Genomic DNA, 14,122 nt, shown 5'->3' on the forward strand with positions numbered 1-14,122 from the left:
GTGCAATTTCGCCTTGAGAACATATGCTTAGAAATAATGATACATTATCACTTAAATCTTACACAACCAGATGAGGTAAGTATTCTCCTTTTATAAATGACACCGCTGAAGCTTACGAAGATCAGATGAAAAATATGCCTGAGGTCACAGAGCTAGATGTTTTCAGACTCAGGTCAAATGGAGGCTGCTCTTAACTCCTCTTCTGTACTTCCTACTTAATTTCAAAACTTTTATTAAAAATCAGCTCCAGAAAATGTGTCTAGGAGAAATAAACCAAATAAACTATAGTGTATGTACACTGTAGTTTCAAAAAGAATCAAATTCAGTAGCTAGATTTTTTTCTGTCTTTAATTTTAATTCAACCTTTTGAGCCAGGATTTCGCTATGTTATTCAGTCTCCTCTTAAACGCCTGGGCTCAAATGATCCTTCTGCTTCAGCCTCCCAAGTAACAGGGACTACAGGTGCATACTGCCATAAGCAGCCAGTAGCTAGATTTCTTGATTTTTTTTTCCACCTATGTATAACTTTTAGTCTGTTTATGTTACTGTAACAAAGTAGCTGAGACTGAGTAATTTATAAACGATAGAACTTTCGCATTGTTCTGGAGCCTGGAAAGTCCAAGATCAAAGCACTAGAAGGTTCAATGACTGCAGGAGTTCCTTTCTTCACTTCAAGATTGAGCCTTGTTGATACATCTCCTATGGCATAAGGCAGAAGAGCTAAAAGGGCCAACTGCTGTGTGAAGCCTCTTTCTTGACAGCCTTAACTCAATTCACAAGGGAGTAGCCCTCATGACCAAATCCCCTCCTATGGTCCCCACCTCTTAATACTATGGCAAATGAATTTTAGGGAGGCATATTAAGACCCTAGCACCTCTGGTAAGACAGCAGTAAAACCAAGCAATTCAAAGGCAAGTTTTAAGAGCTGAAGTGTTTTGTTTTTGTCCTGTTTAGGTGTGCGTGCGTGTGTGTGTGTATGTTTGTGTGTGTGTGTGTTTGGCAGAGGAGGCATTTGGAATAATGTCTATAAATCATATCCATACTTTCAGCTGAGAGCTAAAAGTTGTAAGAGCTCAAGTCACATTACAAATTTTTCCCCAAAACTTTTGCTTTTTTGGAGGGGGGAGTTAGAGGAGGTTATTATTATTATTTTTTTTTTTTCAAATCCATGATCATGATCCAAGCAATTTAAAATGCAAAGTCGGGGGGGAAAAATGGAAACTAGTATAGTGGCCAATTCTAAACACACAAAAAGGAGTGGAAAAATTCTTTCCTATTATTTAGACCACATTCCTCCCCTAAATCATAAGCTCTCAGATGAACCAGTATTATAACATAATAGAAGCTTATTTATCCAGAATAAACTGGACAATGGGTCCACTTGCTTAGTTTTATTTACTTTTTTTAGATGAGTTATCAGATACACCACTCAGAGCTTTCCTTTTTTTTTTTAAGTACCATTATTTTATTTATTTATTTTTATGTGATGCTGAGGATCTAACACAGTACCTCACACATGCTACCACTGAGCTACAGTTCAAGTACTTTCTATTTTAAATCATCTCAATATTTAACTAGTAACAATATTTAACTAATCTGGACTTATTTAATTTTTCTTTAATTCAGAAACAAGCCCAAAGACTTTTTCCAATCTCAGATCCCCATTGTTACTTGTAATCAGTCTGTTTTCTGTTGCTATAACAAAATAACCAAGGTTGGATACTTTATAAATAAGATGAGGTTTTTCTTAGACTTTGGCTAAAAGTCAAAGACAAGCAACCTCATAGGAGAGCCTCTAATGAGGGTCTCCTTGGCCATATTACAACATGGTATCAATGGCATGAACGGTATCAAAGGCAGAAGTTCATGTAAGAAGGAGAGATCACATGATGAGTCAGGAAGTCAGATGACAGGGAGGGGCCTATTTTGCTCTTTTTATAACAGCTCACTCTTTGGGAACTAACCAGGGTCCAAAGAGAACTACATCAACCCTTAGAAGGTTCATTCTCCCAATGACATAACTACCTTCCACCAGGCCCCTCCTTTTAAAGGTTCCACAACCACAGTTCCACCACACTGGAGACCAAGACTCCAATACATGGACATTTGGGGGACAAATCCTACCCAAATCACAGCATTACCCCTTTAATGCCACACTCTTCCCGGCTTCAAAATCCTGCTTGATATGGCCTCTCCTTACCCCTCCCACTTCATCCTTCTCCCCCTTGCTCAAGGCCTCCAGCCACTTCTCTCTGTTTCTGTGTTTCAAGATCATTCTCTCAATAATTTGCTCTGCCAACTTTTTTACAAAAAACACATTTCTCCTTTATCTTTCCTGCATTCATATCTCCACTTGAGCAGTCCCTCTTCCCAGACCACCTTCTCTTAATCAGCACTTTCACACTAGTGAACCATATTGATTGACAGTCTTCCTGGTGTGCTTGGCTCCCTGAAATAATCTTCCTTATAGTACTTGATTGATTATGGTCAATGCCCTGCCCCTCACTCGACTAAAAACTCCTACAGAAGGATTTTTTTTTTTTTTTTGGTGCTGGGATTGAACCCAGGGGTGCTTCATCACTGAGCCGCATTTCCAGCCCTTTTTATATTTTTTATTTCAATACAGGGTCTCACTAAGTTGCTTAGAGCCTCCCTAAGTTGCTGATCCTCCTGCTACAGCCTTCGGAGTTGCTGGGATTACAGGCATGTGCCACTGTAGACGGCCAGAAGAATCTTAACCATTTCATTTCCCATGTATTCCCAGGGCCTACAAGAGCTCTGCACAGAGTTGGCACCCAACAAATAAGTTAATGAATAAATTGAATAAAATAATGTTAGCCAAATGAAGTAATGCTATGCCTCTAAAGATGTTTTCTGTAAAGTATATATTCTGTTATCTGTTTTTTTATGTTCATTTACTAGATTGTAAAAAGATCAATTTAGGCACATTAAAATTTTAAGGGTTTATTTTAGTAGACTGCAATTCATGAATCGGGAAGCAGCAGACCACAGGGAGCTCAGCGCTCCACCAAGAAGGTGTGAGGGGAGAGTTGTATAAGGTGTTTGCCAAAGCAAGGCAAAGAAAATATTTGATTAGTTAAAGTGGGTAGTACCTGGTTAGAGGATGGTTGGTGATTTTCTGATTTCTGATTGGCTCAGCTTATGTTTCATTTACTCCTTTTATCGAGTTGAGTTTTTATTTTCTTAAATATTTATTTTTTAGTTATAGGTGGACACAGTGTCTTCGAACCCAGTGCCTCACTCATGCTAGGCGAGCACTTTATCTCTGAGCCACAACTCCAGCCGAGTTGAGTTTTAATGGCCTCTCAATTATTTAAGCAAGATACTTATTGAATGATTACTGTGTACAAAGTGTGGGGGATACAATGCTGAAAAGAATGATTCCTGACCTCTAGTAGTTTATAATCTACGCTTGATCTAGCCAAAAGGCCAAAAAGTGATTAGGGGTTTATAATCTAATTAGAAGTAAAATTTTAAAAATTCAGATAGTTGATTTTTCTGCTCTTCTTTTAATGTTTTTAATACCATTGAACTAAGTGCCTATTTTCCCAGCATCTTCATTATCAAAAGGTAAACACAGTTTTAGTTTTGGTTGTTTTGTTTGTGTGTGTGGTTTTGATTTTTGGGGGGTTTTTTGCTTGTTTGTTTTTGGTGCTGGGAATGGAACCAAACACATTTGTTTCAAAAGAAACAGATACTGAACTACTTTCAGCACTACTCTTCTTTGTCAGAACAGTGCTAAAGGAACTGCATTTCAGTAGGAATCTCCGGCCTTTGCCATTCAGCATAAACAAGTTTACAAAGGAATTAAACTGCATTAGTATTCTGATAGGATCTTAAATCAAATTACCTAAGGTTTCTGATAAGCAACAAAGAAGACTGGAATGTCACACTGGAATTCAAGTTGTTTTGTACTTTAAAGAGTTCCTTAGCTGAGATTCCTGTTGTTCACCCTACTCTTGACCAACAAAAGCTTTAAGGTATGTCCTTATGAAAATCAAGGACATACATGATTATGAAAGAGCTGAAATTGAGCAACTATTTGACAGAGGGGAAAAGCAGTGGGGCTGAGAAACTTTTTGATCCTCTTTCCTTCTGGGAATCCACAAAAGCAGTGGAATCTCCGCCCCCCCCCCCCCCAAAAAAAAAAAATGTACATGAGCACATTCACACACAAAAAATCATTGCATCAGAGTCTTGAGAAGGTTTCAAACACCAGACAAGATAGCCCTGACTGGGTCCTTCCCTCTGGCTAAACTTACCTTTCAAGCTGTCGAGTCCTGGGGCATTGCGTTTGGTTGTTAACACCTCAAGTAGATAGTCTGCTTTTTCTTGGATTCTGAGTGACAGTAAAGTTAGTAAAGTTAATGGGGTTATTACCAACTGCTACAAGGAGGAATGAGACAAAAGTAAAAAAAACAAGAAGAAATGGGACTGAATCTATGAATCAGTATGGGAATGAGAAGATGAAGGCAAGAGACCAAGAAAAGGAGAGCGGGCAGCGGGTGGGAGATGGGGGAAGTAGCTTGTTCTCCCTTCCGGATGTTCAGGATAAGTACTTGACTCCCTGGGCTCCTGATAGCTCCCTGGAATCCAAGGACCACTTCTCTGCCCTCCTGCCCGCTTCCTTTAGGACCCTCTGGATTCTCCTCTCAACTCAGCTGCCTCTTAAGGACCTTCCCCTTCTCTGCCTCCTCCCCCTGCCATGGTGTTCTAATCTGCTGCCTCTTTTTCTTTACCATCTCTTCCCTCCCTTACTCAATAATTAGATTTCCAAATGGACCTGTGCCCTTGAGGTTTTCAATGAGAAGGACCATACTGAAAAATAAAATAGTCTTGTCTTCTGTCTTTGTTTACCTTGTATGGTGACTAGTTTTCCTTTAAAATGTTCTTCTTGCTTGTTTCCTGGGTTCATAGTAGTGATTTTTTTTTTTTTTTGGTACTCTGCGAATCTATTTGCTTTTCTTTTTCATTTCCTCCAAATCTGAGTAACCCCAGGATTTAACTCTCACTTTTAAATTTTCTTTACACTCTCTCTATGAGGAAACTATTGATTATAATGATGTAATATGGTGTAGCAAGAGAAACATAGATTTCAGCTAGGCATGGTGGTGCCTGCCTATGATCCCAGCAACTCAGGAGGCTGAGGCAGGAGGATCACAAGTTTGAGGTCTGCCTCAGCAATTCATAAGCAAGGTCCTAAGCAACTTAGTGAGACCTTGTTTGAAAATTAAAAAGTGAAATGGGCTGGGGATGTAGTTCAGGTTAAGTACCCCTGAGTTCAGTACCCAGTACCGAGAGAGAGAGAGAGAGAGAGAGAGAGAGAGAGAGAGAGAGAGAGAAAGGTTTCAGACAGAAAAAAAAAAAAGTAAGAAATTATGATTCTGATCTCACTTCTATGTGACCTTAAATTACTAACTTTTCTGAACCTGGCTTTCATCTGAAGAAAAACAGGGCCATATTATAGTTTCTCATAGCTGTAGTTTTGAGGATTATGTGGCGTAAAATTTGTAAAAATATCTAAGGAAGTGCTTGTCGTATTGAGCAAACCTTTGTTAACCATCTACTTTATGCCAGATTCAATACAAAATCCTAAGGAATGAAGCAATGAGTAACAGTTTTCTGCCCCAAATCAGCTTGCAATCTAGGAAGGGGCATGGAAACCCATACCCTACATGACACCGTGTGAGAAGCAAAAATAGAAACATTTCCAAACAGAAAGGACGCCTACAAAGGGGGGTGAAGACATCTATTGGAGGCAAGGAAGTCTTCTGGGGAAAGGTGATATTTGAGTTGGATTCTGAAGGATAAATGTTAACAAGTAGAAGCAAGAAAACAACCTGTGTGACACGTATGTGTGACACTGCATGACCCAGTCAGCACTCTTGTTGAAATTGAAACATAAGGTTAGAAGTGGCAGAAGACAAGACTGGAGAGGTAGGGAGAAGCCAGATAACACGATAATAATAATGGTAATCACCTCCAATTATTGAGCACTTACTCTGTATTAGATGGTGCTACATAATTAAGCACTTTGCATTTATGATTTTAAAATCCTCATTAGGAGCAATCTTGAGATCTGATGAGTTTGGGCTTGGTTCAGTGGCCAAATAAAGAGCCACTGGGCTTTTAAATGTAGGGTGGATACCATAATCTCATGTGTATTTAGAAAAGTTATTAAGGGCATCAATTTTGGGTTTCTTTTTTAAAATCATGGCAAAGTCTACATACAATTGACTATTTTAGCCACTAAAAGTGTGCAAGTAGGTGGCATTGAGTACATTCACACTGTTATACTACATCACCACCAACCACCCACTGAACTCTTTTCATCTTGTAAAACTGACACTCTGTCCCCATTAAACAATAACTCCCCTGGCTGAATCTATCATATTTAGAATGCTATGTAGTATGGTATAGTGGAATGATTTATCCTTTTGTGATTGACTTGCTTCAAGGTTTATCGTATTATCATGTGTGTTAGAATTTCTTTCTTTTTAAGGCTGAATACTATGCAATTGAATTTATATTCCACCTCTTGTTACTTGTGCACCCATCAGTGGACATAGTTTGTTTCCACCTCTGGCTATTGTGAATTATGCTGCTACCAACAAAAGTATATGAATATCTCTTCGAGATCCTGCTTTCAATTATTTTGGGTATACGCCCAGCAGTGGAATTGCTGCATCACATGATAATTCCATGTTTAATTTTTTTTGAGGAATCAGCAGGATATAAGGCTTCCGTTCTGGAGATGGATCTGGGAGAGGATGGAGGTAGGATGCCGTTCTGTGACAAGAGATGATAAGAACCTCCGTTTCAAGCTGTTGGGTGGGAGGAAGGCCATTGGCAAGAACTTGGTGCCTGATTGGCTATAACTGAAGGGGATGTGGACATTATAGGGTAGCTCTAGATTTAGGGAGTCCTGAAGCTTGTGTAACTTTAGGGGTCCTCCTTGAGCAAAAGAATGGAAAATAAATAATAAAAGATGAAGTACAGAACTCTGAAGAGGCCCATGGAAGTGAGAGGCCCTTCTCCTGTGGACCTGAGGAGGAAAAGCAGTGAGCATCTTTTCATTTGCTGGCCACCCGTTCCTCCTTCCAGTTTTATCTGGGATTATACTTCTTCTCTCAGCTCCCATGGAGCTGGCAAAGCTGCCTATACACCTCCCACACCATTGTGGGTCACATACCCAGACCCACCTCCCTGTGGCTACTGTGATTAGTGTGAAGATGTAGGTGTAATGGTTTGGGTCTGAAATGAAACCCAAAAGCCATGTGTTCAAGGCTTGGTTGCCCGCTGTGATGCTATTCGAAGGTGATAGAACTTTCAGCAGGTACGGCCTCATGGAAGGGAGTCAGATCATTGAGGACTTGCTGTGGAAGGGGATATTGGAATCCCAACTTTTCCTCTCTATTTACTACCCACTGTCATGAGGTAAGCAGCTTTTTCTCCACCATGTTCTCCCGGCCATGATGTTCTGCTTGGCCATATGTCCAAAGCCATCAGGCCAAGCAACCATGGATAGAAACCTCTGAAAGCATGGTCCAAACCAAATGATTTCTCCTTTGAAGTTGATTTTCTCGGGCATTTTGTCACAGCAATGGAGAGTTGACTAATACAGAAGGTGACCCAAACCAAGCCATTTCTGGTGCTTTTGTTGGAACTATGGGGGAAATTATTCATTTTTCTGCTATGCTTGTTCTTTTGTTGTGCTGCGGGGAGGCTAGGGGATGGGCCTAGACCTTGAAATGGTGAATTCCACACCAACAGGGAAGGGCTGAGGAAGTCAACAGAAGAAGTATGTGGAGACTTGCTGGCTTATAATGCCTTTGATTGAGTCCCTGAATCCCATCATGGTGGAAGCTAGATCTCCTAGCTTTTCTGTCGCATGAACCAATTGAGTCTACTCTTTGCCTAAGTCAGTTTAACTTAATTTTATAACTGCTATAATAGAAACATTAAGCTTCTGTATCTGTCCCATAAAGAACTCTGGTGGGACCTGCTTGGTAATCGGGCCTAGGAGGAGATGGTAATTGCTTTGATATCTTCCACATGACTCCTCTGTAGGAAAGGTGGAGTGTGATTGAAGTACCATAGATAGACTCCTATTACCTATGGTTTCACTTCTATAGTTTCACCTACTGGCTTGATCTGAAAATATCAAATGGAAAATTCTAGAAATAAACAAGTCATAGGTTTTCAATTATACACTGACTGAGCAGCATGGTGAAATCTCACACTATCCTGCTCTGTGCCTCCTGGCATGTGTATCATTGCTTTGTCCAGCGTATGCACACTCTCCTTTACTCATTCAGTAGTGGACTTGCTTATCAGATCTACGAGCGGACCACAACCCCTGTGTTCAAGTAACTCTTACTTTACTTAATAGTGGCCACAAAGTGCAAGAGCAGCAAAGCTGGCAGTTTGGATGTGCCAAAGAGCAGTTGTAAAGGGTTTCCTTTAAACATCATCTCACAGAATCACAAGAAGAAGGGTGAGTACAGTACAATAAGATACTTAGAGACCACATGCATGTAACTTTTATTACAACATAGTTCCATATTTTATGGTTGCTGTTAATCTCTTACTGTACCTAATTTGTAAGTTAAACTTTATGATGGGTATGTGTATACAGGAGGAAATACAGTGTGGTCTGTATAGGGTCCTGGGTTTCAGGCATCCCCTGGGGGTCTTGGAACCTATCCAGGGGCATCAAAGGATACTGCTGCACTAACGTGTCACCTGGAGTGAGTGGCAAGCACTCTCAAAGAGGAGAAATGAAGTGAGGGGACAGGGGTAGGAGCAAATGTGCCTTACGAGAGGGATCTCAGAGAGCTGACCACTGGGAGGCTCCTGAAGGATGGTGTGCCTGGAGAAAGCATGGAAGCTCTCTGCTGCTTCTCCCTGCCATGCCCTCTGCTTCTCCTTCACCTGGCTGCTCATCCTTTGGGGAAATTGATTTCACATGAAGATGAACAACAGCAGAAGATCATGATCAAATCCTGTACAAAGTTGTTATTATAAGGAAAAAGACAATAAAGAAAGGAGCATTTTAATAATGAATTCCATTGAGCATTATCCCGCAAAAAAAGTGATTTCAGATTCTTCAGGGCTTTGGGAAATTAGTTTTTGAGAAATCATCTTGGTTTCAAATCCCAATTCTGCTCTCTGTTATTCATCTTACCTTGGCCAAGTTGTGTATCCTTCTTCATTAAATTGTAATTTTTTTTTATTATAAAAAGGGCATAGTTAATATTCACCATGACAGGGTTGTTATGAGCGATGCTTATAAGCGGGGTGACTAAGTGCTTGATCATCTCAACAAGGACTCTTTTGAGGGTGAAAGTGAGCACTCCTTATAGGGTTTTATCTGAACTGCCTGACACTCAAAATGATATTATCATTAGCACCTATTCCTGGTGGGGGAGTTGACTCATGCCTGTAATTTCGGCTATTCAGAAGGCTGAGGCAGGAGGAATCACAGGTTCGAGGCCAGCCTTGGCAATTTAGTGAGATCCGGTCTTAAAAATTACAAATAATAATAATGATAAAGGACTGGGAATGTAGTTCATTGGTAAAGCATCCCTGGATTGAGTCCCCAGTGCTTATTGCTCACACAAAATAGTGCCTCTTTCACTCTCAAAAGTGTCTCTGTTGGGCTGGGGTTATTGCTCAGTGATAGAGCACTTGCCTAGAATGCGTGATGCACTGGGTTCGATTCTCAGACTGCATATGTATGAATAAATAAGAAATAAAGGTCCATCAACAACTAAAAAAAAATTTTTTTGAAAAGTGTCTCCATGTCTCTGTTTGGGTGATAATCTCACCACCCATAATGCTTAGTACACAGCAGGTACTTAAAAGTCTCTTGGTCTCTGAACTTTCTAAGCTCTCCTCTGCCTTTGTTAAAGCTGATCAATTTCTAGGTCTTTGTAATTCTTGGACATTGTGGATTTACTTGGTGTTATAGTTTGAACGTGTTCCTCAAAATTTCATGTATGCTGGGTGTGGTGGCACATGCCTGTAATCCCAGTGGCTCAGGAGACTGAGGCAGGAGGATCATAAGTTCAGCCTCAGCAACTTAGTGTGGCCCTAAGCAACACAGCGAGATCCTGTCTCTAAATAAAATATTAAAAAAGGGCTGGAGATGTGGCTCAGTGGTTAAGTACCCGTGGTTCCAATCCCTGGTTAAAAAAAAAAAAAAAGTTCATGTATTGGAAATAAATTTATATCTTGATGGTATTTGGAGGTAGGGCCTTTGGGAGAAAATTAGTTAGGATTAGAGAAAGTCATGAGGCTGGGGACCCTGTGGTGACATTAGTGGCTTTATAAGAAGAAGATTAGAGACCTGAGTGGACACATTCTGCTGGCAATGTGGTTCCCTCTGCCATGTACTGATGCTGCTGGCACCATGAGTCTGACACTGTACTGTTGGACTTCCCAGCCTCCTGAGCTGTGAAATAAAGAAGTCTCTATTCTTCATAAATTACTTGGTCTCGGGTACTTTTGTTAAGACACAGTGTAATCAACCAAACATTTGTTACTATTATCCTGGTGGCAAGGGATATGAAAATATCATCCACAGATTTGTATCTGTGACAGAATACTTTCTCACAATTCTCCAATACTTGCATTTAATTAATGGGAATTTGGAAGAGTTGATTTATTTAAGAGCATTTATTTCAATCTGAAGTATTCAACATATTAAGGAAACTTCCCATGAAAATACTTAAGATTATTTTGCCACATGCTGGTATTATTTTACTCATAACACTGTATTGTTAGAATTTGGTCAGGATTTCATATATTTGTCTCGACAGTGATAAGATAAAAGATATGTACTATATTAAGAAAACACACATCCCAATAAAAATGGGCAAAAGACTTAAACATTTCATGAAAAAACAGCAAATTAGCCCATGAAAAGATGTTCAACATCATTATTTATTAGAGAAATATAAATTAAAACAATAATGAGATACCACTCTCCATCTATTACAATGACTAAATTTAAAAAGACTGACCATGCCTGGTATTCACTAGGATAAGACGTACAGGACCTTGGATTCCTACTTGCTGGTGGGAGTATAAAATGGTACAACAATTTTGAAAAGATAAGCATTTCTTAAAAAGTTAAATATATGCTTCTCACATGGTCCAGTCATTTCTCTTATAGCTATTTATCCAAGAGAAATGAAAGTATATGTTCATACAATATCTTGCCTATGAATGTTTACAGTGGCTTTACAGATGATTTCTGACCTACAACGGTTTGCTCTAATGACTTTCTAACTTTATGGTGGTGATATGTACTGTAAAAACAGTACATTCAGATTTTGAATTTTGACCTTTTCCTGGGAAAGTCATACGCAGTGTGATATACTTTCCTGATGCTCAGCAGCATCAGTGAGCCACAGCTCCTAGTCAGCCATATGATTCCCAGGGTAAGCAACTGATAGATGTTCTACAGTGTACTGTTATTAAACCGGGGTGTTCAGTAGGTGCATCAAAACCCTTTTCAATTTATGATATTTTCAACTTACCATGAGCTCTGAGGGCCCCGAGCACAGCAGCGGAAGCCTGAAAGTTGATGTGAACCACCACGTCTAGGAAGCCCCAGGGTTTATTGGGATAGAACCCCATCATAAGTCAAGGCACATGTATCTATAATAGCCCCAACATGTAAACATCAAAATGTTCATCAACAAAGGAATGAATAAACACACTGTTGTATATCCCTATGATAGAATACTACTGAGTAATGAAAACAAATTAACCAATAATACATGCTACAACTCGTGTGAATTTCAAGATAATTTTGTTAGTGAAAGAAGCCAGATAGGGAAGAGTATACAACGAATGATTCCATTTATGTAAAACTCTATGGTATTATGTATAGGAACATAAAACATGTCAATGATTGCCTAGTGAGGCATGGTTGCAAGGAGGGGCAAAAGGAAAGGGTTACATGGGGAAACTTTTGGGTAAATGGTATGTCCATTGATTGTATAATGGGTTTTGCAGGTGTGTATATGTATTTGTGTATCAAATTATGCAGTTTCAATATGTGTAGTTTTTGATAATTATATATCAATTATATCTCAATAAGGCTCTTAGCAATTGTCCCCAGTTTTAAAATCCTTTCTCATTTTATCTTAAACATAGCATTACTTTTTCCTATGCAATGAGGTAAACTAGAAGAAGGAAGCCTCAAGACCATTAGTGGAATCCAATAGGGCCAACAATAAATACGTTTCAATACTAATGTCAGAAAGTACTTTAAGTACCTTGGGGAGGATAATAATTGACCAAATAAATGTAGCAAATATTAATGTTCCTATTAAAGTGTACAGCAGCATTAAGCACATTGTGTAACCACTGCCAATGTCCATCTTCAGAACTTTTTCATCATCTCCACCTGAAATTCTATTTCTTTTTAAAAAATATTTTTATTTTAGTTGTACACAATACGTTTATTTTGTTTATTTATTTTTATGTGGTGTTGAGGTTCGAACCAGGGCCTCGCGCATGCTAGGTGAGCGCTTTAAGGCTGAGCCACAACCCCAGCCCCTGAAACTCTATTTCTTAAATGATAACTCCTGTTAAACAAAATTTGTGTTTTTCAAGCCAGAATACAGTTCTTGAACATACTGTAAGGAATAACTTTTAGGTAGATTACAATGATTTTGACAGTGCTTTCCATCTCTGTTGTGGTGGAACAGAAGGTGTCAGACTTACTTTGCTGCAGCTGGAAGCTTTACAGGTTGGGGACTGTGATCAGAATTTGGATTCTGCCATTTCTCACACACACTGGTATTGAAGAAAAGTGGGTGAGGTTTTATGAATGACACATAGCCACTGTCACACTACTGGAAAAACAGCCCAAACTGCTTGCCCCACAAATAGTGTGTCAATTGTGATATCTTTGTGTGGAAAGAATGCCCTAATTATGCTTACTACCTCCAGACTCAATTAGCCAATCATTTATAAAGCATTTCACTTTTCTCTTTATTTGCTTCCTCCCTCTTCCCTCAAGTTCTATCTCCCAAAGTCATTGGAAAACTCTTACAAAGTTAATTAGCAGTGTTGTACATTTCCTTTTCAATCTGCCTTATTCATTTCTATTCCAGGATGGCTTGACTATGGCGAGATATTTGGGTTCCTGTTTTCAAGCAGGTTGCCACACCTGGTACGGTGATCTCTTTTGTCACGTCAGCTGGAATTTGGCAAACAAAGCTCTCACCCTAGGATTCAGAGAAATGAAACCAGCCCTAGGTATGCACAAAAAAGCAATGGCAAGAAGTGAGTGAAGTTTTGGAGGTGGTAGAATTTGACCTGGATACTTGGGGGTCTCTGAGTTTCAACTTTCTCACCTCTAAAACGGGTACGAAGACCACCTAATAGTACTTTGGGGCAAGTTAATTGGATAATCTTCAGCAGACATATAGTGTAATACAGTGCCATGCCCACAAGCCAGAGTTGAGTGTTCTGTTCCCTTCCTCATCTATCAAATGAGTTCCGGATCAGAAGAAAGGGAGGGTAGGGGGGGGAAAAAAAAAAAGGAGGCGCTCCTTTGAATTAAAGAATATCTGTTCCCATACAATCAACTCCTGATTCAAAGAGGTCCCCTGATGTCAAGGACCTGAAAAGCCCCAGGTTTTGCACATTTTCCAGCTTAAATTTGGCCAAGAACCTTGACCATTTCTGAAGTCAGACCAACAGGTGTGGGAGGCGGCCAGGTGAGGAAGGAACAAGCCCTCAGTGGAGGGCCTCCGTTTTTCTGGCATCTGGGTTCCGAGGTTGTTCTTGGTGTTTGCGGAGGGACCCTGCCTTCTTCCATCTGGGCTGCTGGGATCCCGAGAGGAGGCAGACAGGGATGGCGGTCAGCCTCGGGCCAGTCGGGGTGGGTTACCTCTGAGCTCCGAGGCCCCCCCAACACAGCAGCGGAAGCCTGAAAGTTGCTGTGAACCACCGCGGCTCGGAAGCCCCAGGCGCCAAGCGCGGGGGCGGAGGAGCGTCCGCTTCCAGCCCGCGGGGCAGGGCCAGGAGGAGGAGCCGCTTCGTCGTGGGCCTCGGTGGCGTGAGGGCTGGGGCGGGG

Source organism: Marmota marmota, unplaced genomic scaffold, assembly GCF_001458135.2.
Source record: "Marmota marmota marmota unplaced genomic scaffold, marMar, whole genome shotgun sequence".
NCBI lineage: Eukaryota > Metazoa > Chordata > Mammalia > Rodentia > Sciuridae > Marmota > Marmota marmota.